The 22850-nt window shown below is 36.7% G+C and overlaps 1 protein-coding gene across 6 annotated transcripts in view; it reads right to left on the reverse strand.

The window, feature by feature from the left end:
• The window catches only part of ZNF263 (zinc finger protein 263), a 66338-nt gene that overhangs the window by 42069 nt on the left and 1419 nt on the right, over positions 1-22850 (reverse strand). For all 6 annotated transcript variants that reach the window (XM_051968007.1, XM_051968001.1, XM_051968025.1 and 3 more), the window contains one exon: positions 21414-21506. The gene's annotated coding sequence lies outside the window, so the exon portion shown is untranslated. The remainder of the gene's footprint in view (positions 1-21413; positions 21507-22850) is intronic.

Below are 22850 nucleotides of genomic sequence, written 5' to 3' on the forward strand. Positions count from 1 at the left end.
TCCGGAGTCCCCTTCTGCTTCTTTAGGAAAGAATGCCAGAAGATATTAAGGGAGCTTCTCCATTATACTTCCTGGAGTAGTATTGAGTATATCTCAGTCTGGGGGATCGCTAACAATATCCATATAGCCCAAGTCCCTCTATTTGCTAACTCTCCTCATCTCAGAACCATCTCAAATTCTGCCTCACCTGTAGAAATATGGGAAGCAGCAAAACCATGGAAACCCCACACAACCTAACCTAATCACTTCCCCAACCCAGTTTTGGGAGAGTGGGGTTAAAGCACAATGGTCAGCATTCCTTGAGCTTGGCACCAGTCACCCCAGCTTTCAGCAGGTTCTGTCCAGCAACTGCCTGGGAAAAATTTGGGCACCCTGGCACCACCCAGCATGGCAGTGTGAGGTGAGAAAGCCAGTCAGCTCTTGCATTTGACATGCTTTCATGTCAATAAAATCTTCATTTTTCTCATGAATGAGAATTCATTCCTGTGAACCCACAGAGGACCTGAAACTACTCTTCTAAAGGCCTCTTGGAAACACTGGAAGCACACTGATAGAGAAGGGTGACATTGTCTGTGTCCTTCTCTCCCTCACGCTAGCTTTCTTTCTCTCCTATTATTTCCCACTTTTTCCAAGTGTGACTTGAACAACACTCCGAGGATGAGAGCTTTGCTCCTAGTATTTTCTCTCTGGTTCTCCTGTTGTCATCGTGTGGCCCCCGCCCATGGGGAAAGAACTCCTTAGTCAGGCTTGGGAACTCTGTGGGCAGTGGGGGCATTCAGGATTGTTGGGTGTGCCCTCAGCATCCCCAAGGCAGCCCAAAGGTGGGACTTGATGCATTATGTGCAAAGGCCCCATTCCCAAATGTCACCATCCCCACCTGGATGTCACTCCATTTGTACTAGCTACCCCCAAGTGGAATAACCTTAACCTGGCTATCTCCTGTTTTCTTGCCAGAAAGGATCTCTTACCTACATATTAATTGTGGGACATCCATTCCAAAATTGTTCTGGCAAACTCGCTCATAATGCTTCTACATCATCTTCCTTAAAGCTTCTTCATAATCTCCTGAGAACTAACATTCCTATTGGTACATTTGTTTCCTCCAGGCTCCAAGCCTATGAACTATTTGTTCACTCTGAATACCATGGACTAACTGATTCTGACACTCAGGACCCTCTAGATGCTATTACTGCCATCTTCAAATTGTGTGTCTCCCCTCCTCAGTCTGGATACCACAGGGCAGAGCCAGCTTTATACCTCTTATCAGCTTGAAGCAGCTCTAGAAGATGAGACCTCTGTCCCTTTGTCCCAAATGAATTTGGGGTGCAAACTGCTTGAGAAGGGAAATTTTGTAATACAGCTTGTAGAGGAGACAGCAATGATTTTAAAGTCTCCTGACCTTGGGGGGCTTCTGTTCTAACAATCTGCCAGTGATTCTAAATTTTCTGTCTTTGGAATCTGTGATCCTGAGGCCCTCTTATCTAAGAATGCTATTGTTCTGTCAATGATTATAAAAGTCTTTTGGCCTAGGAATATAATAATGTTTCTTCCCTTAGACTTTAGGAAGATATATTAGTGGATCCTGAAACTATTGTTCTAACAATCTGTCAATGATTTCAAGTCTTCTAGTCTAAGAATAGTCCTACAAACATAACTGAATGTTGGTCAGTGTTACCTCAATTCTTGAGACCACTCCTTGGTTCTATGCTACTATAAAATTAGCATATGTATAACATGAACTAGATAAATTTGTCTCCTTGTTCCAGGTTTCTTGATAAATTCTCTTGGAATTTAGATTGCTGCAATTGGCACTACAATAACAATAAACTTTGCCCCTTGACTTGGGAGATGGGTCCAAGCATGCAAATTCTTTTGAGATACCTTATAACATCGGTCTGTGACCCCAACCTTTTGGGGTCCCTTCCTAACCTCAAAGCTCTGTTTGTTATTATGAAGTCTCAAGTTACAATTAAAGTATAGTTTAAGGCTATCTTCGCAGGAGAGCATCTTTACTCAGTTAATTCCACATAAAACCATGCCACCTACCTAACTTCTTTATCATTCTTCCATTAGAACTTGAACTCCCACCCTGGGTTCATATTGGTGAGTTTTCACCTTTCCTGGTCCAGTTACTTTGCCCATTGCAAACTTGCTTTTCATACTACTGAGCTCCTATCCACTCCAACATCTTGCTTTTCGCAGTTACAATATAAGCTCTTTGAAGGCAGAAACTGTCTTGCTAATTTGCAATTCCTGACATATAGTAACTACTTAATAAATGCTTTTGCCATTTGGTGAATATTACTCTGGGAGCAAAATGAGACTTTGGGTTGTAGGCTTAGCTCCAAATTATCTAGAAAATTATGTTCTCCTCTATCTTTACAGTAACAGGTAATGGAAATTTTTTTCAGGTCATAACTTATAGGAAAGATAATGGAAGATCTTAAATATTAGAATCAGCAATGATACCAGGTAGCCATGATTCTGGAACAGAAAATGAGAACTGGACATAGCTCCCTAGTATCACTAAGGAAAAAAGTGGATTAACTTGAAGCTTACATGCAAGTGAACATGTTCAGTAATATTTCTCAGGGATATTAGAGAGGAAAATTAAAGAAAGATAGTCTCTCTGGGAAGGATTAATTTACCTTATTCTATCCTTCCTCTAAACACAGAATTTCATCTTGTGGATTTTATGATAAGGGGTCCTGCTTATTTTTGGCTCCAGAATCTGTGGAAGAAATTCTCTATCCAGAAGTGTTCAAATTAGAAGATGATTCTGAAGAATAAAATTGGAAATCCCATGGAAGGTAGATTGACTATAAAGTCTCACTAAAGTATAAGAATCATATTCATCAACAATCAAAACCACATGATTATTTTGATAGATACAAAAAAGCCTTTGATAACATAATGCAATACTTTATGCTAAAAACTCTCACAAAAGATAAAGGCCTTTATAGAGATTTTTTAAAAATTATAAAAACTATATAAAATCAAAAGCCAGCATCATATAGAATGCACTAGAAGGTTTTTCAATAGATAGAGGAATAAAGCAAGAGTGTCCATTCTCCCCAGTATGATTTGATATTGTTTTAGAAATGGTAACATAGGTATAAGGCAGAAATTAAATTAAAGATAATCACTGTTATTTTTATTTGGTAATGATGGGGTTTATTTATAAAGTCCTAAGGAATTAGTAGATGTTGATATAATAAATGACTAGCAAAAATGCAGACTAAAAAAATGAATCCACAAAAACCAGCATTTCTTCATAGCAATAAAATTCAATAGGCAATAATAGAAAGGGAAGACCTATCCAAACTAACTACAAAATGAATATATCTATTAAAGCACATTTAATACCTATACAGAATCAATTACAAAAATGAAATTAAAAAAACTTAAATAATTAGAGGAAGTATTTAAAGCTCATAACTAAGCCATGCAAATATACTAAAAATGATATCACCAAAAATAATTCACAGTTTTACTGCTATACTAATCAAACTATCAAAGGAAACTTTATAGAACTCAGTACAACAATAAAAAAAGTAATTTTGATCTAGAACATCAAGAAAAAAAATTTAAAGGTAGGGATAAAAGGAAAGTAGCACTTTTAGACTAAAGCTAAATTGTAAAGTAACAGTAATAAAAACAATTTGAAATAGGCTGAAAAAAATAGTGAAGTAGATTAATGAGACAGACTAGATAAGGGAGAATTGGCAACAGGGGAACTTACTGTTTGATAGACCACTATTTGGTTAAACCTGAAACATTCATTACTTAAAATTCTCTAATCAAAAACTGCTAGGGAAAATGGAAGGCAGAAACTGTTGTCTGAGAGAAATCAAGCTTAAAACCAATTCCTTTAAAATTTTTTTTAATAATAGCCTTTTTATTTTCAAAATGTAAGCAAAGAGTTTTCAACATCCACCCTTGCAAAACCTTGTGTTCAAATCCTTTTCTCTCCCTTTCCCCCGACCTATTCCTGAATAGTAAGTGTTCTAATATATGCTAACTATGTATTATTCTTTGTATTACATGTGTAATGTATATCATCATGTTATATGTGTAACATTTTCACATTTATCATGCTGCACAAGAAAAAATGAGATCAAAAAGAGAAAAAAATGTGAAAGAAAATAAGCAAGCAAACAACAAAAAGGGTGAAAATACTATGTTGTGATCTACATTCAGTCCCCACTGTCCACTCTCTGGTTGTAGATGGCTCTTTTCAACACAAGAACATTGGAATTGACCTGAATCATCTCATTTTTGAAAAGAGCCACGTTCATCAGAATTGATCATCATATAATCTTGTTGCCATGTACAATGATATCCTGGTTTTGCTCATTTCACTTAGCATCAGTTCATGTAATTTTCTCCAGGATCCTCTGAGATCTCTGATTGTTTCTTATAGAACAATAGAACCTTATAGAACCTTGTAAATCTCTGCTAGAATAGAATCAGCACCAGGTGCTTTCCATAAGAAAGTAGCCTAATGGCATTTAGAATCTCTTCTTCAGTTGGGAATTCAATTAAAGATGGATTGACTTCAACCTGAGATGTACAGTCAATGGCTTCAGTATTAGTTGATAAGGATCTGTTGGAAAATTGTGGAAATGTTCATCTGTCCAGGATTAAATTTTATCTCTATCAGTGCTGAGTACTTGAGATCCACTATAGCCCATAAGTGCTCCCTTCAGGGCATCATAAAAGAGTTTTGTTCTATAAGAATGACATATATTATAAATTTGAGTCAATTCTCTATATATTTTAGAAATGAGGGCTTTATCAGAACCCTTGGATATAAAATTGTTTCCTCAGTTTTCTGCTTCCCTTCTTGTCTGCATTGATTTTGTTTGTAAAAAACCTTTTTAAGTTAATATAATCAAAATTTCATAATATTCTCTAGTTCTTTTTAGCTATAAATTTCTTTCTTCTCCATAGATCTGAGAGTTAGATTATTCCTTGTTTTTCTTTTGCTTATATCAAAATCATGAACCCATTGCGACCTTATCTTGGTATAGGGTAAAACCAATTCCTTATAATAAATTCCACAATATACTCTCATAGCTATGAGTAGGAGAGATATTCTTAACCAAACAAAAAATAGAGGCAATTACAAAAAGGTAATTTTGATGACACAAAACTGAAAAGCTTCTGTACAGACAAAATGCGTATCTATGATAATGCCTTAATTTTCTTTGGTTTCAATATCAAAACATTTTGCCATAAATCCACAAAATATAGGAGCATTCTTTGTAATTCTATTCTCTAATATTGCTAATTTATATTTCATTTTCTCTGATTTAACAGCCCAAAAAATATGGATGATGTTAGGAATATATCTTGTATTAGTTCATACTTTCTGGTTAGTTTAGTGTGTATTTTATTAGTGTAAGTATGGTTAGCCACCTCTAGACTTTAGTTATAGTATATATAAAAATTATTTTCTGGATAACATTCTAGCAAAGATAGAAGATACTGGTACAAAGTTATGTGCCTTCATTTTCAAGTACTGAAATTGAAATTAATGTGCGAAATGGGCCCAGTTACTATTCCTTCTGTGAGAAATAATTCATTTGGACCCCTTTTCTTCTTCATGGAATACTGTCAAAATTCTGTATGTAAATCCCCAGAGATACTGACTGTACGTTCATTTGCTTAACTATAGGAAGTTAACTAAAGGCCCTTTATCCTTGTTTTTCCTTGTTATGGTGACCAGCCCCATGTGGCAGAGATGACAAATACATGTTAAGTCCCAACAAATATTTCTGCACCTCCAGATCAGTCCCTTGTGTAACAGCAACATCTTATGACCAATAACATTTCTTCCTGCCCAAACTAAGAAGACTGTCCATCTTGTGTGGAGATATTCCTTATTTCACCTAACTTGTTATCTGGCTGACATGTTATTTTGCTTATTTTAGCTTATGTGTCACATGTCAATCAGTGGAACTATTCTGTGTTTGGTATAACTGTCCTGAAATAAATGGATATCTGACCCTATAAAAATCCCTGGAAGAAAGTGGCACCTCAGATTGTAAGATCTGGGATCCACTTCCTCTAAGGGAATCACAGATCCATTTAAAAAGTTCGATTGTCTCAGAGCTTGACTTCAGTGTCATTTATTGTAAGTGGGATCATTTTAATCCCCACATTTCCCTTTGTGAGGGACAGGGTGCTAGGCTCCCTTTACCCACATTAACTACGTGGAGGTGTCTCCAAATACAGACAGAAAGCCTTGCAAGAAGTGGCCTAGCATACCAACTGGACAGTCCAGCATAGTGTGGTCCAGTGCAGAAGCAGAAATTGGATTATATAGCAAAAAAAGCGTAGATCCATCCCTCTTCCCTATTGATTTTTAAATTCATTGGATGGATTGAATTCTTCAGGAACAAGGAAGTGGTTATTGACTAATGGACAAAGCTCTCTACTTCCTGGGGGTCATGTGACTTCCTGAAACCCAGGCCAAGGGGGTGCTTCTTTACCCTAGTCTTCTCAGAATAGGGGTCATGTGACTTCCTGAAATTTAGGCCTCAAATATGATCTGCTTTACCTTACAATCTTCTGAGAAATCCTTATTCATTCCATTCACCTTTGGCACAGTTCAAGAAAATAAGGGAACATAAAACAGTAATTCCTTATCTTTTTCATGAGTTGAATTTCCACTATTTAAATCTCACAAAACCCTCCAATGGAGGGAGGAAAGAGCTATGTGGCACAAACTCTATGGATCCTAAGAGTGCAACTTTTAGAAGATTCAAGATAATAACAGGCAAATAAGGGCAGGTTATATAACTGAGAAGATAAAAATGGAAATTTCATCCCCCATTAGATGTTCTGGAGATACTATTCTTAAAATATCTTCTCACTTGTGGTTTAGTATAACTCTTCTTTCCCATCTGTTTCTTTTCTCTTTGGAACATTTTTTCTTTTCTTAAGTTTTGGGATCATTGGAGAAATAGAATTTACAGCAGAAAATTTCCAGACTATCATGATGAAGTTCGACGCAGGGCAGAGAGTTGTGGGAATCCCTTCTGGTTGGCACAGGTCCTTCATAAAAGAATTTACGACCTAAAGTTAGACTTGCAAAAAGAAATTTATTGGACCTGAGAAGTTGGCCTTTGCTAGAAAGACTGACTTCCTTTGTGGCAAGGTCCTGACAGAGAGTTAGAAATAAAGTTCCTGGTAGAGAAATCTTCTACGAGAGAAATCTAGACAGAGAGGTAAAGAGGGGTATAGTCCTGTTAGGCAAATAGATGAGAAAGATAAAGAGAAGGTCACACTGAAAAGAGAATGCCTTCTTAGTGGGCAGAGGGCCCTTGCAGGCAGTTATGCCAAGGGAAGATATAGAGGTGCCTTGGCATGGCATTTTCCTACTTTGGGCCTCTGCAAAGAAGTGCCCCAAGCTGCCCCTTTGTATAATTTGAAACTTTGGCTAGGGGCTGGGTGCAGTTTGAGTTGAAATCAGACTGAAATTCCAACTGAATGAGATTACTGCCCCCAGGCCTAGATTTCCAGTAGAATGGAACAGTTTACTGGGAGTGGTGGAGCCAATCTTCAGCTTAATAGAGGTTGATAGAAATCTAGATCTCCAGCTAAATGAGATTACTTAGGGAGTGGTTCTGGACTCAATAACCCCACCAAGATAACAGAATGAAACCAGGTCTTTCTCAGAGGAGAGCTTCTCCCAGGATTCAAGGAGTTTCTCCCCCTCAAGGAATTCTCAAGCATTTACCCAAAGTCAAGACAGTTTCAAGGTTCCCCACATCAATCAGAAAATTCAAGTCAGTGTGGATTAGAAAGGAAAAGATCGTTTGGAGATAGATTAAGTAGGTTTATGGATGACAGATTTTACTTGGTAAATAAATGGAGAGCTACTGAAGGTTTGTTTTAGGAATGAAGTTACAAGATCAGAGTTGTATATAAGGAAGATTAACCTAGAGACAATGTGTAAGATAGACTGGAATGAGAAAAGACCAGATGACATAGGTAAAGAGGTCTTGAGCTAGAATATTGAGAACTAGACATTAAGGGCAGGTGGGAGATATTGTACAAGTAAATTGGCCTTTTCTTAATGAGTAAAGTATATAGAGGGAAAAGAGCCAATGAACTAGGAAATGGGTAACTGAAGAGACTTCATGATTTAGAATGGAATGGAATTAAGGAGACTGGAGGACTATTGGAAAGGAGAGCCACCCATTTCTTTGAGAGCAGAGAAAAAATTGAGCCTATGGATAGAAAGGGGCAGCTAGGTGATGAATATGGAGAGTTCAGAATATGAAGTCAGGAAGATCTGAGTTCCTGCCTAACACTGGGTTGTGACCTTGGACAAGTTTCCTGATCCTGTTTGCCTTAGTTTTCTGTAAAATAAACTAAAGAAGGAAATGGAAAACCACTTTAGTATCTTGCCAAAAAAACCTAGAATGGGGTCATGAAGAGTAAGTTGGAATTGAACAAATGGTTAGAAAACAAAGGAGATGTATGTGGGACAGATCAGAGTGCAAGAACCCCTTCCCAATTAACTAATCAGAGACATCATCAGGTACAAAGAGAAAGCATTTATTTAATCCCTGCAAGGAGAGGCCCAGACCCACCAGGGAGGCATCCCAATTCCCATATTGTGCTCCTGGAACCTGGCCAACTTCGGGCTTGTCCAGGGTTTAAAAGCAAAAGACTAGAGCTTTCTCACTGGATAGACTAAAAAGTCATAACCACCCTTGACCAATGGTCACCAATGCTGGCTGCTTCCCGTATTCCTGTTTTCCTGCATTCCAGTTTCAAAGTTCATTCCTCCAGAGGAATCCAGAGATTAAATGACCTCTCCAAGGTCCCAGTTCTGGAAACAGGGATCATGTGACATTACTGAGAAATACTTCATCCCATCTGTCCCATTCATGAGGGAGTACCAGTTAGTAGTTCTCTACTAGCAATGCAAAATAGGAACAATGGTCTGGGTAGGTGAAGGAGCAAGGGTTATATTTTGTAAAAAAAAAAAAAAAAAAAAAAAAAGTTTAAATTTTTTAAACATCTTAAAAAAAACTTTAAAACTTTTTTTTTTGCATTTTTAAATTTGAATGTAATATTTATCTCCCTCATCCCAATTACACATAAAGTCAATTTCAACATTTTTTCCCCTCAAATTTTGAGTTCTAAATTCCCTCCCCCCAGAGAAGGCAATTTGACATAGGTTATGGACGTGTAGTCATATGAAACAAATTTCCATGTTAGTTATGCTGTAAAAGAAAGTGATAAAATAACTAGCATGTTTAGTCCTTTGAGGATTTGCAAAGCATTTTACATTTGGTGACTCCACTCCATATAACAGTAATAAATTATCAACATCATAATAGTATTTATATAAAGCCTAGTGCATATCAGATATTACGCTGTTAGTTCATTATATCCCCATAACAATCCTGGAAACTAAATGTTATCATTATTATTATTTTTCAGACGTCAGTTCACTTGCCTAGTATCACAGTCCCAGAGACAGCATTCAAACTCAGGTCTTGTTTATTCCAACTCCCGCACTCTAATCGCTGCGCCACCTAGCTGCCCGCTATAAAAGTGAACGACAAAAACAGATTTCATGTGTGCGTGCGTATATGGGCGCGCTGCGTTCTGGGAGTTAATACAAAGAATGTGAAGGGGCATGCTCCAACTAAGCGGCGTGGTCCCGCTCTGTCACTGCCCCAAGAAGGTGACGGTCGCCTGTGGGCTGGCCCAATGCTCAAGATCAGCGTATTAACCGCGGACTGGGTCTCCCCCCAGACTCTAGATGCAAAATTCCTTTGCACCCGCTTCAGCGCGGGGTCTGGGCCCTAGAGCGCATGCGCCATGTAAACTATGACAACTGCGCAGTGTTTCTCCTCGCTTCCTCGCATTATGAGGCCCCGGGGCTGCGTTGTTTGGCCAGAGCCTATCTCCCTCGTGCTGAAGGGGTGGACTTCCCGGTTGTTTTTTTTTTTTTTTTTCAGTCGTGTCCTTACGATCTTGTGTAGGGTTTTCTTAATAAGGATGTTGTAGTGGTTTGCCATTTATTTATCCAGTTCCTTTCTGCGGATTAGGAAATGGCAGTGATTTACCCAGGGTCACAAAACAGGCGTTTGAAGCAGATTTTGAACCTGACTCTTGGCATTCTATCCAGGACGCCTTCTAACTGCCTAAATGATAGTCCTGCCCACCAATCAGGAGAGAATCCACCCACTGGTCACGTAGAGGCCGTAGCCTCCCTTTCCCACCCCCAGCACGTGACGCAGGTTTCCGGCCTCGGGCTGAGCCGGGTTACTCCGCTTGCTTGGGAGTAGGAAGTGAACTTCCCGGTATTTCCCGCGGGTGGTTTAGCCGCCTGGGTTCATTTCCATCTCCCCAGGCGCCCACGTTGTTTAGAAGTCCTGAAGCATCTAGAGAAGGGATAATGCCCTCGTTTTAAAGGGGAGTGACGTCATCAACCCGGTCACGCCCTTCTCCTCGGGCAAGGGATTGGGGAAGCAGGCGGTATAAAATCCGAGTTGACCCGTGCTGCCAACAAGAAGCTGCTGTTTGCGTTATTCATTTCCAGCGAGAAGACAGTATTTAGGCATTACGTAGGCATGTTTGAAATAACTTTTTTTTTTATGTTTTGTTTGCACATAACGTACACTTCCACTGACTTTGCCCCCCTCCCAAAGAGATAATAAACACAAATCCAGCAAAATGAATGAGATTTCTTAATGGTTTGACATATATTACAGTCAGCTCTTGATTAATGTAAGCGGACAGATCTGCAGACCTGTCCCTTCCCAGGAGGGGACCTGTCCTCTCCGAGGCACCACCAATTTGTGCAATGCAAAAACTATAGAAGGCACTCAAAAAAAGTTTGTTCCTTTCCTCCCCTGACCTTCTTAATCAGGATGTGGAAAAAGTCTGAACTAATAATCCTGTATTCCGTACCTATGTTATTCCACCTTTGCAAAGATGGCTTCTCATTTCTTTGGGGCTAACTCGGTGCTTATAATTCTGAAGCATTTGCTTTCCATCATTTCCTTCTATTTACATTATATTCTAAATTGTGTAAATTGATTTCATTCATAAAATCTGTTATGCTTCTCTATATTCACATTCATAGTTTCTTATAGTATATTAATATTACATTCATTGTAGCACAATCTACTTAAACATCCAACTGATGGATACAGAAGTACTTTTTGATGATTGTTGCTGCCAGGTCTCTAGACCCAGCAACTGATTAGATTTCAATTGTTGCCTTTTATCTACCACTTAATAATTTACATATAGCAAGTGTTTAATAGTTTTTGAATAAATGAATATTGGAAGGGTCAACTCACACCTACCTTCTGGTATGGTAGAGTTCACTTAAAAGTCAGGATATTCACTAAAATAATTTAGTTTTCACAGTATTAAAAATATTAATAGGGGAGAAAGATGATGGAGATATGGTGATGAACTGAGCTTCGGAGTAAAATCAACTAGGAAAGCACACACTTTGTAATAGTTCTCCAGTTAAACCCTGCTCCCTCCCCAATTTAAATCTGCTCAAAGTTAGGACATAATTTTGTTTCTAAATAGAAGTTATGGGATTCCTTAAGTAACTGTGATTCTGTCACTGACATGCTTTATTTTGGAGGTATCACCTGCTTTAAGAAACACAAACTCTGTACCTTAATGAAATTGTGTCATTTCCAGCTTTAGGGAACAGACAATACAAGGGTATAGAGACATGCGTTGAAGTGCCATGAGCGAAAAATGGCCAATTTGACTGGATTTTGGAGTGCAGAAGCAAAAGTAATGCCCAAAAAATCTGGAAAAATAATGTCCAATAAGTTGTAAAAATCAGAGTTTATGTTTGATTCTATCAGCAATGGGAAGTAACTGGATTTTGCTGTGTGACATGGTCAGATCTGTGTGGTATGAAAGATGGACTGAAGTAGCAACACCTGAGCAGGGAAATCAATTAAGAAGAGATTCTTGCAATAATCTAGGGCCAAAGTGATGAGGATCTGAACTAAGGTGTTCTCTGTGTGAATAGGGACAATGAGACTAGATTTGGTCTTAGGGAAGGAAAAATGGCAAACATTTTCCAAGTGTTTGACCATGTAGGGTGAGAATGAGAAACTGAGAATAATGACAAATGATTACAAATGTGGAAGACTAAAAAAATGATGGTACCTTCTACAGAAGTAGCAAAGTTTAGAAGGGAAGAGAGAGAGTGGAATGGGGTGCAGAAAAGAGGGAGAAAGAGAAGCAGATAGACATCAGCAAGTCATTGGTATGATAAAAACAAGCTTCCTATGTCAACATAGAAGTAATAGACATAAGATGGATTTTCAGACATGGTCAATAGTATGGATTTGGGAGATTTTGGGGGGGAGAGTAGGAAGAAATGTGAGGGAAAACCAGTAATATTTTGCCTTATTTCCTTTCGCCATATTCTCCAACATCAAATACAAAATGTTCTCTTTGGCATTCAAAGCTCTTCATAAACTAACTCCTTCCTAGTTTTGAGCTTTCCTACATCTTACTCCCTAACATACACTTTTCCATCTCATGACACTGGTCTCTTGGCTATTCCATGAACAAGGCACTCCATCACTTATTTCTGGGTATCCTTATAAGTTCCCTATGCCTGGAAAGCTCTCACTTCTGCACTCTGAATAATGAATTTCCTGGCTTTCTAATTTTAAATACTAACTAAAATCCTGTTTTCTACCGGCACTCTTCCATAATTCCCTCTGAAGACCAGTGCCTTTCCTTTGTTATTTCATATTTATCATATCATATATCAAATACGTCCACATTCATATTTATACAACTTGTTTGCATGTTGTTTTCTTCACAAAATGTTAGCTCTTTGAAGGGAGGAATGGTCTTTTGTCTCTTTTTGTATCCCCTGAGCTTAGCACAGTACTTGATATATGCTTAATCAATGTTTCTTGACCGATTGATCTAAAGAAAAGCAGAAGAGGAGGAGCTGGGAGGCACAATATACAGAGTGCTGGGCTTGGAGTCAGAAAAACTCATCTTCCTGAGTTCAAACTTGACTTCAGAAACTTTCTAGCAAGCAAACAACAACAAAAAAGGTGAAAAAACTATGTTGTGATCCACATTCAGTCTCCACAGTCCTCCCTATGGATGCAGATGGCTCTCTCCAGGACAAGTCTTTTGAAATTGGCCCGAATCACTTCATTGTTGAAAAGAGCCATAAACATCAGAGTCCATCATCATATAATCTTGGTTCTACTCACTTCACTTATATCAGTTTATATAAGTCTAAGTCTTTTTGAGATATTCCTGATAATTTCTTATAGAACAATAATATTCCATAACATTTATATACCATCACTTATTTGGCCATTATCCAACTGATGGGCATCTATTTAGTTTCCAGTTCCTTGCCACTACAAAAAGAGTTGCTACAAACAAATTTGCACATGTGGATCCTTTTCCAATTTTTATGATCTCTTTGGGATACAGACCAATTTGATAGACCTTTGGGTATAGCTCCAAATTGCTCCTTCAGAATGGTTGAATCAGTTTATAAATCCACTAATAATGTATTATTACTGACCCAATTTTCCCACATTCCCTCCAACTTTTATCATTATCTTTTCCTGTCATCTTGGCCAATTAGTAAATTTTAGCCACACCTCAGAAAGGTATGTTGTCTTAATCTGCACTTCTCTGATCAATACAAAATAATTAATATTTAGAGACCCTGCCCACTCTTTGTGCAAGTCCTGATGTGTTATATAGGAAATGACATTTTTGGTGGGTGGAGAAAAGGGAATGGAAAGGGAAGCGGAAGGAGAAACTGCTGGCTGGTGTCTTGACACAGTTGCTCACATTGCTATTGTGACCGCCCTTCACCTCCAATCCTCCTCTGCTAGCTGGCTTCCTGTTGCCCATATTGCTATCGCAATCCTTCTTGCCCATATTGCTACTGCAATCCCTCCCTCACCTCTACTGAGAATAAAGATTTAAGATTTTCCCCTTAATCTGAATTCCTGACTCTGGCTGATTTTAAATATGCGGTCATCACACATATATAGAAAAATATTGATAGCAACAATTCTTATAGAATCCCCAAATTGGAAACTACAATTCCAAAAAACCAAAGAGGAAGCACAATAACCATGTCCCAACAGGGAGGTAGTTTTCTTGTTGTTCAGGTGTATCTGACTCTTGGTACTCCCCAGGGAGGTGACAGACAGGGTGATAATAAAAGAGATTGACATTTTTAGATATAGTCAATATGAGCACTTATTTTGCTGGATCATAGTATTTATTGTGAGGACTTTTTTTTTTTAATTGTTTAACTGGGTGTGAGTAATGGAAGAGGAAGACATAATAAATATTTACTAAATAAATAAACAAATATAGATGATGAATGTCTTTTCTAGATCTCTGTCTATAATCTTCGACCTGTAGAACCATTTTTAACTCTCCAAGCAGAAGAGGATTTAACTAGCACTGGGTATCTTCTTTAGCTCCCAGGCTTCACCAGGCCCAAGCCAAGAAGGGGCTAAATGGACTAATGCAACTTAAAATATGCAAAGTCAGTTAACCATATCCTATTTGTCTACTCTTTGAATTTTAAATATTCACTTAATTTCTTCTTGAAGCTAAACTTATTTCTGGAACTGTCACACAGCATGGTTTTTAGTACTCTTCCCCACTGATCATCCTCTTCAAAATAGACTCAAGACTGATATCCTTCTTTAAAAAGTAGTGTTCCAAAATAAGAAAATTTTGATTATATCAAATTAAAAAGCCTTTGCATAAACAAAACTAATGCAAACAAGATTAGAAGGGAAGCAACAAACTGGGAAAACATTTTTTACAGTTAAAGGTTCTGATAAAGGCCTCATTTCCAAAATATATGGAGAATTGACTATAAGAAATCAAGCCATTCTCCAATTGAAAAATGGTTAAAGGATAGGAACAGACAATTTTCAGATGATGAAATTTAAACTATTTCCACTCATATGAAAAGTGCTCCAAAACACTATTGATCAGAGAAATGCAAATTAAGACAAATCTGAGATACCACTATACACCTGTCAGATTGGCTAAAATGACAGGAAAAAATAATGATGAATGTTGGAGGAGATGCAGGAAAACTGGGACACTGGTGTATTGGTGGTGGAGTTGTGAATGAATCCAGCCATTCTAGAATTATGCCCAAAAAATTATCAATCTGTGCATACTCTTTGATCTAGCAGTGCTATTACTGAGCTTATATCCCAAAGAGATACTAAAGAAGGGAAAGGGACCTGTAAGTGCCAAAAGGTTTGTGGCAGCCCTTTTTGTGGTGGCTAGAAACTGGAAAATGAATGGATGCCCATCAATTGGATGGTTGGGTAAACTGTAGTATATGAATGTTGTGGAATATTATTGTTCCATAAGAAATGACTAGCAAGATGAATATAGAGAGACTTGGAAAGACTTACATGAACTGATGCTGAATGAAATGAGCAGAATTAGGAGATCATTATACACTTCAACAACAATACTGTATGAGGATGTATTCTGATGGAAGTGGATCTCTTCGACAAAAAGATCTAATTCAGTTCCAATTGATCAATGATGGACAGAATCAGCTAAACCCAGAGAAGGAACACTGGGAACACTGTTTGCATTTTTGTTTTTCTTCTCAGATTATTCTTACCTTCTGAATCCAATTCTTCCTGTGCAACAAGAGAACTGTTTGGTTCTGCACACATATATTGTATCTAGGATATACTGTGACATATTTAACATGTTTAAGACTGCTTGCCATCTAGGGAAGAGGGTGGAGGGAGGAAAGGGAAAAGTCGGAACAGAAATGAGTGCAAGGGATAATGTTGTAAAAAATTACCCAGGCATATGTACTGTCAATAAAAAGTTATTAAAAAAAAAAAAAAAAGTAGTGTTCACAAATGAATACTATATTCCTGGTCTGATCAGGACAGAAAATAGTAGGCCTATAACCTCATTGCTTTAGCTTTTTTGGGCTGATGCGCTATTCTGTTAATTTAATGATCTAGTAGCTCACTAAAAATCAGAAGTCTTTTTTCATGAATTGGTACTTTCATGTAACATTTAAAAACAATAATAACAACAACCCTCTCCTATCTTGTACTCATTTGGTTGATGTTTTTTGAACCAAAGTATCAGACTTTAATTTCTATTAAATTTTATTTTATTATCGTCTGTTCTTCTAATCTGCTGAATTCTTTTTTTATCCCAACATTCCATCCATTTTCCTATTACTCACAAATTTGCTAAATATGCTATCTCAATATTTGTATCATTGATTAAAAATGTTAACCAAAAAGGACAAAGAACAGAGTTTTAGGGTACTACACAGGAGACCACCTTCTAGGTTCACAACAATCTACTAATTATTAGTATGGTCCAGCTCTGAATCCATCTACCTATATAATTTTTTCTACATTTTTCCCTCTTGTCCATAAGAATTTCATGACACTTTGTCAAATGCCTTGCTGAAATCCTGATGTACTATGTCTATCATTACTTTGCTTTAAAAGAATGTCCTATTTTGATGATCTATTATTCTTAGTTATTATTATTTCTAATACATATTCTAAATTATTCTAAAATATTACTAAAGTATGATTAAACTATTTCTAATAGTTTAATCATACTTTAGTAATATGTTTTAGAATTTTGCCAAAATGATTTCAAAAGAAGAAATCAAAGCTAATAGTTCCATGGAAAAATGCTCTAAATAACTACTGATTAGAGAAATGCATATTAAAACAACACTGAAATGCTACCTTACACCTACCAGATTGGCTAACATAACAGAAAAGCAATATGAGAAAAACCTGAATGTGAAAAAATTGGGACACTAATGCGCTATTGCTGGAATTGTTAATTGATCTAATTATTCTGAAGAGTAATTTGGAACTATGTCCATATGGCTATAAACCATGTACACTCTTTGACCCATTACTGGGGCTGTATTCCAAAGATATTCAAAAAAAAAAAAAAAAAAAAGGAAAAGGATTTATTTGTACTCAAATATTTGTAGCATCTCTTTCTATGGTGGCTATTGGCAACAGAGGAGGAAGCCCATCAATTGGGGAATGGTTGAACAAGTTTTATTATATGATTGTGATGGAATGGAAATGATGAGCAAGACAGTTTCAGAAAAACCTGAACTATGTGAACTTATGCAAAGAGAAATGAGAAGCAGAAAAACATTGTACATGGTAATGCGATATTGTAAGGATGATCAACTGTGAGATCCAGCTACTGTAATCAAGATAATTCCAAAGGACCCATGATAAAAAATACAAACCACCTTCAGTGAAAGGACTAATGAACTGTGAGTACAGATTGAAGCATACTTTTAAAACTTAAAAAATTTTTCTTTGTTTTTTTTGTTGTTGTTGAGGGGGATGGATTCTTTTGTAACATGACTAATACGGAAATACATTTTGCATTACATGTCTAATTGATATCTTATTTCTTGCTTTCTCAAGAGGGTGGAGGAGGAATGGGAAGAAAGTAGAGAATTTGGAACTCAAAATTTTTAAAAAATTAATGTTGAAAATTTTTCATTTGTAGTTACAAAAAATTTTATGAAATAAAAATATATTTTTGTCAACAATTTTGTCAACAATTAAAGTCAAACTCATTAATCTACAGTTTGAAGAATCCATCCTTTTATGTTTTTTGAAAACACCAAATTTGCAGAACCTCTTCTATTCATGATTTTTCAAAGCTCACCAATAGAGGCTTAGCACTCCCAAAATAAGTTCTTTCAGAACCGCAGCATCTTTGTTAGGGCCTGGTGGATTGAACTCAGTTCCTCATTGAAAAACTCTTCTATCCTGTCTTCAAATCTCTTGAGTTTCACTCAATGCTTTTCTAAAGATTTTTATTCTGTCCTTCTCTATATTAAGGCAGTTTCCTTTGGAAGAGAAAAGAGAAACAAAATAGTCAAGTTATTCTGCTTCCATCTGCCACCTATAATCACTCCTACACAGCCTCTTGGAATTTCCTCATGACCTCATGATCTCAACAAATCTTAGCTTCTTCCCTAGTTGTCTTGAGCATTAATTACCAACTTTAGTTCTTCTGAAGGTTTATTGTTTTTGACATTATTTTTATAGGACGTTGCCATTCTTCTGTGTATTTTACCTCAGTTTTGTTTCTGTATTTTAAAGTGTCTTTCAAAGTGAAATTGGCAATAAGTTTGTTGTCTTAACTATATTTCTTCAGAGAGCTACCTCTTTTTCCCTTTTAGGCTCATTTGTGTTACTGGCACCTGTTATTTAAAATCCTTTGTGTTTTGTATCCTGGGTGGCTGATAACCTTGCACAGCTGGCCTGTCTCTTCTCCTGACTCCATTCTGGAATTGTACTTCAAAGGATGAACAAGATAAAGTAGGATAAAATGAAATATAAACTTGGAAAAAATAAATTTGGGCCAGGTTGTTGTGTTAAATGGCAGGATGAGTTAGAATTTGATTTGAAAGGTAGTATCAAGGTATTTAAATGGAAGACTTTGACATGAAGGTGTTGCTTAGACAGTCATATGTCATGATTATTCAGGATAGGATATCGGGTAGCAGGGAGGAAAAAGGGTAGTAAAAAGAAAACTATTTAGGAGGGATTAAAATATTCCAAGTCCCCAAAGAGATATTAAAGAAGGGAAAGGGACCTGTATGTGCCAAAATGTTTGTGGCAGCCATGTTTGTGGCAGCCCTATTTGTGGTGGCTAGAAGCTGGAAAATGGATGCCCATCAATTGGAGAATGGTTGAGTAAATTGTGGTATATGAATGTTATGGAATATTATTGTTCTGTAAGAAATGACCAGCAAGATGAATACAGAGAGGATTGGTGAGACTTACATGAACTGATGCTAAGTGAAATGAGCAGAACCAGGAGATCATCACACACTTCAACAACGATACTGTATGAGGATGTATTCTGACAGAAGGGGATTTCTTTGACAAAGAGAAGATATAACTCAGTTTCAATTGATCAAAGATGGATAGAAGCAGCTACATCCAAAGAAAGAACACTGGGAAATGAATGTAAACTGCTTGCATTTTTGTCTTTCTTCCCAGGTTATTTTTACCTTCTGAATCCAATTCTCCCTGCGTAACAAGAGAACTGTTCAGTTCTGCACACATATATTGTATCTAGAATACACAGAGACATATTTAACTTATATAGGACTGCTTGCCATCTGAGGGAGGGGGTGAGGGGAGGGAGGGGAAAAGTCGGAACAGAAGTGAGTACAAGGGATAATGTAAAAAAAAAATTATCCAGGCATGGGCTCTGTCAATAAAAAGTTATTAAAAAAATATTCCAAGTCCCAGCTGTCAAAGAAAAATATTAATACTGTACATTGTACTGTAGACACTCATCTTCCAAAAACAATTTAATTTAACAGTAATATCCAAAGCATTCCTCGTACAAACTGGAATAGTTCCTCCATACCTTCCAACATGCCTTTCTGCCTCAAAACAATTTCAAGTAACATTTATAGGAATCACATTTTGTAAAAGAGTAATTTTGGGTTAACTTTCCAGAATAGATGAGTAACCAAGTCACTATCCCATTTCTTCCTGGACTTCTTTTCAGGGATCAATAAAGGTCTCTATATCAAGAATCTTTTGGAAAAGAAGGTAAAATGTTCTCCATGGGACAGAAGGTCTTGGGGGTGTGTGGATGGACTGTCCTAGTGCATTCCACTGTTAAATTTATCATTTTAAATCCATTTTTTTAGGAAAAGTCACAAATTTTGGACTATCTATTTTCCTAAAGGGAAAAGTCTGAAAAGAATATTTCTAAAGAAATTAAAAAACTTTATACATCACAACACAAATGTGTGGCACATTGAGGATGAAAACTGAAAGTCCTTTCCCTTTGCTAAAAAGCGGATGATCAGGAGAGAAAGAGTTTTTTGTAGGCATAATAGTGAGAAGACAGGATAGATAAGGGCAAGTTCAGAGGAAAGGACAAATATGTAGTGTTAGCTATCTTAGTGGTTTGGGATCTTAATTGTCTAGGATATGCTACTACTCCATAGTAAGTCCATATAACACTGAGGAAACATCAGCATCTTTGGTTATACATGTCACACACATGGACAGATGTTTTTGTCCTGCGGCAAATGGTATTTGTGTCTTACAGTGCAAAACACACCAGAACTTGATTTCAACATTTTAAAAATAGTTTTGAGTTCTTGAATGTCTATCTTATCAATAGTGGTTTAGTTTTCTTATTCTTCCTCAGTTTTCTTTCACCAAAGTGAAATTGATGAGGGATAGATATGGGGTATCTAAATGAAATTAGGGTTTAATTGAGGTCTAGTGGCAGGTTTGGGATACAGGGAGTCAAATAGGAATTTATTGGCCCGAAAAGCTAGATTGATAAAAAAGGTTTATTATGGTGTTTGGAAGTAAGGTTAAAGTATAGTTAAGGAAATAGGCAAAGGTAGAGATAAGAAGGACATTGGAGAGAGGATTCAGTGGACAGAGGGTCCTGACGTGCCTGGCGTAAGGTTGACATGTTTGGGATCTCTGCAAAGAGTGGGTCCCAGCTTGGCCCCTTTTATAATGGAAGATTTAGCTAGAGGGGCCTGTAGGTGTAGTCCTAAATTGGCTCAGGTCGGGAATCTTCTATTGGAATTCAAAGGGAAGAGGATTTGTGAATCAAAAGGTAATTACATTAACTAGGAGGGGCTAGGAATCAGAAAGAAAGGTATCTTAAAGAGACTACTTCCACTCAAAATCATCACTGACATTTGCCATTTAAGATCATAAGATAAACCATCAAAAACGACAGAGTCCAAAGTTCTGAAGAATTGTAACCATGTAGCATATTTTCTTTCAAAAAGGCCTTTTAAAACTATTTTTGTGTCATGGTACTCTTTTGGCAGTCTGGCAAGTCCTATGAAATACATATATTGTATTGCATAATGCAAAAATGCATAAAATATATAGCATTATAAAGGAAACCAATTATATTGAAACATAGTTGCCAAAATCTTAAAAGAAAAAAAGTTTAGAGATCCTAGTTTATGACCCAGAAGATCTAAGGTTGTTTCTTCCCCTTCTTCCCAATCCTGAATGTTAGAGAAATCTAGAAAGATAAAAAAAGTCATGAAGACAAATGTATGACTTCAAGAAAAGAACAGAGGGAAACAAAGAAACTTTTTTTTTTCCAGAAAAGAGGTTTCAGGAAGTCACGTGAAAATGTAAAGAATGTGGGAAAAGCTTGTCTTTACAATCACCTTATCTTATACCAGAGAATCCTCCCAGGGGAAAGGCTTCATAAATGTGGGAAATGCATTATTCAACTAAACTGTATGTACTTCCCATAGAATAATTAATGGAGATAAATCCCTTAATAAGGGTGGAAAAAAGCTTTAAACATACCTCCACGTTGCTATCATTGACAACATAACTATTTCACAGGTTGATGACTTTCCATACAGTAGAATGCAGAATTCGTGGTTTATTTTTTGTTCCCTCAAAGAAAAGAAGAAAGGAAAAAACAATTTTTTGACTTTTATGTAACTTTTATGACTTTTATCCAGAAGTTAGTACAGTGCCTGGTACAGATATTTAATAAATACTTGTTAACTTGACTTATAAATGTAACTAAAAGAGCTTCAGTGCAATATCACAGTAATAATAACTGATATTTATATAGAAATTTTAGGTCTGCCAAGGATGATTTTTTTAGGTTCTGAACCTGGATAGCTCAAAGAGGGTTGACAAATAGAGAAATTAGTAGTGTTTCCGGTGTAAAGATAATGAATTCTTGTAAACAAAGTAAGTACTCATCATTTGGGAAATGTTTAAGCAAATTGTGGCCCATAAATGTAATGGAATATTACTTTGCTGGTATTAATAACATGATAAATATGAAGAAGCATAGGAAGGTTTAACATGAATTGTTTGATGCAAATTGTGAAAAATAATTTGGATTCCTCCACTGTTCCAAATAGTATCAGTCAATTCGATAGAATCATATCCAAGTTGGGTAACCTGAACATTCTAAGTTTACTTGTTTAATTATAGGAATTGGAGGCCCTTCACCCCTGTTCTTTCTTGTCATAATGAACAAGACAGTGTGCCAGAGGTAACTCAACTACATGGAAAGTCTTCAATATATTTTTGTATCTCGGGACTATTCTCTTTTGTCTAGCAGGAGCAGGTAACCATCTTATGACCACTTAAATCAAATGCTCCATGCTTCACCCAACCCTCTTCCTCCTGAGGTATCTTGAAACCCGATTACCATAACAAAAAAAAATGGCAAAGATACATAGCATTATCAGTAAATTTTCTTTTTTTGTGAGGTAATTGGGATTAAGTGACTTGCCCAAGGTCACACAGCAAGAATTCTCACTTTTTTATATTAACTCATTATTTGAAATTTTAATTCAGGAGGATGGTTTTATTCATAATTCTCTTATAGCATGGCTAACTTTTTTGCAGTATCTGACATCCTTAACCACCTCCTATACTTGTAACTATTACATTACCAATTGTCTGACAACCTTTAACACCAGAATGTCCAGTAGTCCCATTAAACACATTTCTAAAATTCTTAATCATCACCCCAAACTCCCACTTTCCTTCCAGGAACACTGGGACATATGGAGGCCATTAAGAATTTTTGCCTGAATCAAATTAACCTAGGGAAGTAGATTATAGCAGAGAAGTATTTCTTCTTGTTCAGAAATCATTTACTCTAAGTTGGAACTAGAAGAACCCTTAGAGATACTGATCATCTTGATTTTACTTTTGGGGAAATTAAGGCCCACAAAGATGAAATTGCTTATCCTACAACAAAAAATAAGTTAA

The sequence above is a fragment of the Antechinus flavipes genome, chromosome 1, assembly GCF_016432865.1.
Source record: "Antechinus flavipes isolate AdamAnt ecotype Samford, QLD, Australia chromosome 1, AdamAnt_v2, whole genome shotgun sequence".
Taxonomy (NCBI): Eukaryota; Metazoa; Chordata; class Mammalia; order Dasyuromorphia; family Dasyuridae; genus Antechinus; species Antechinus flavipes.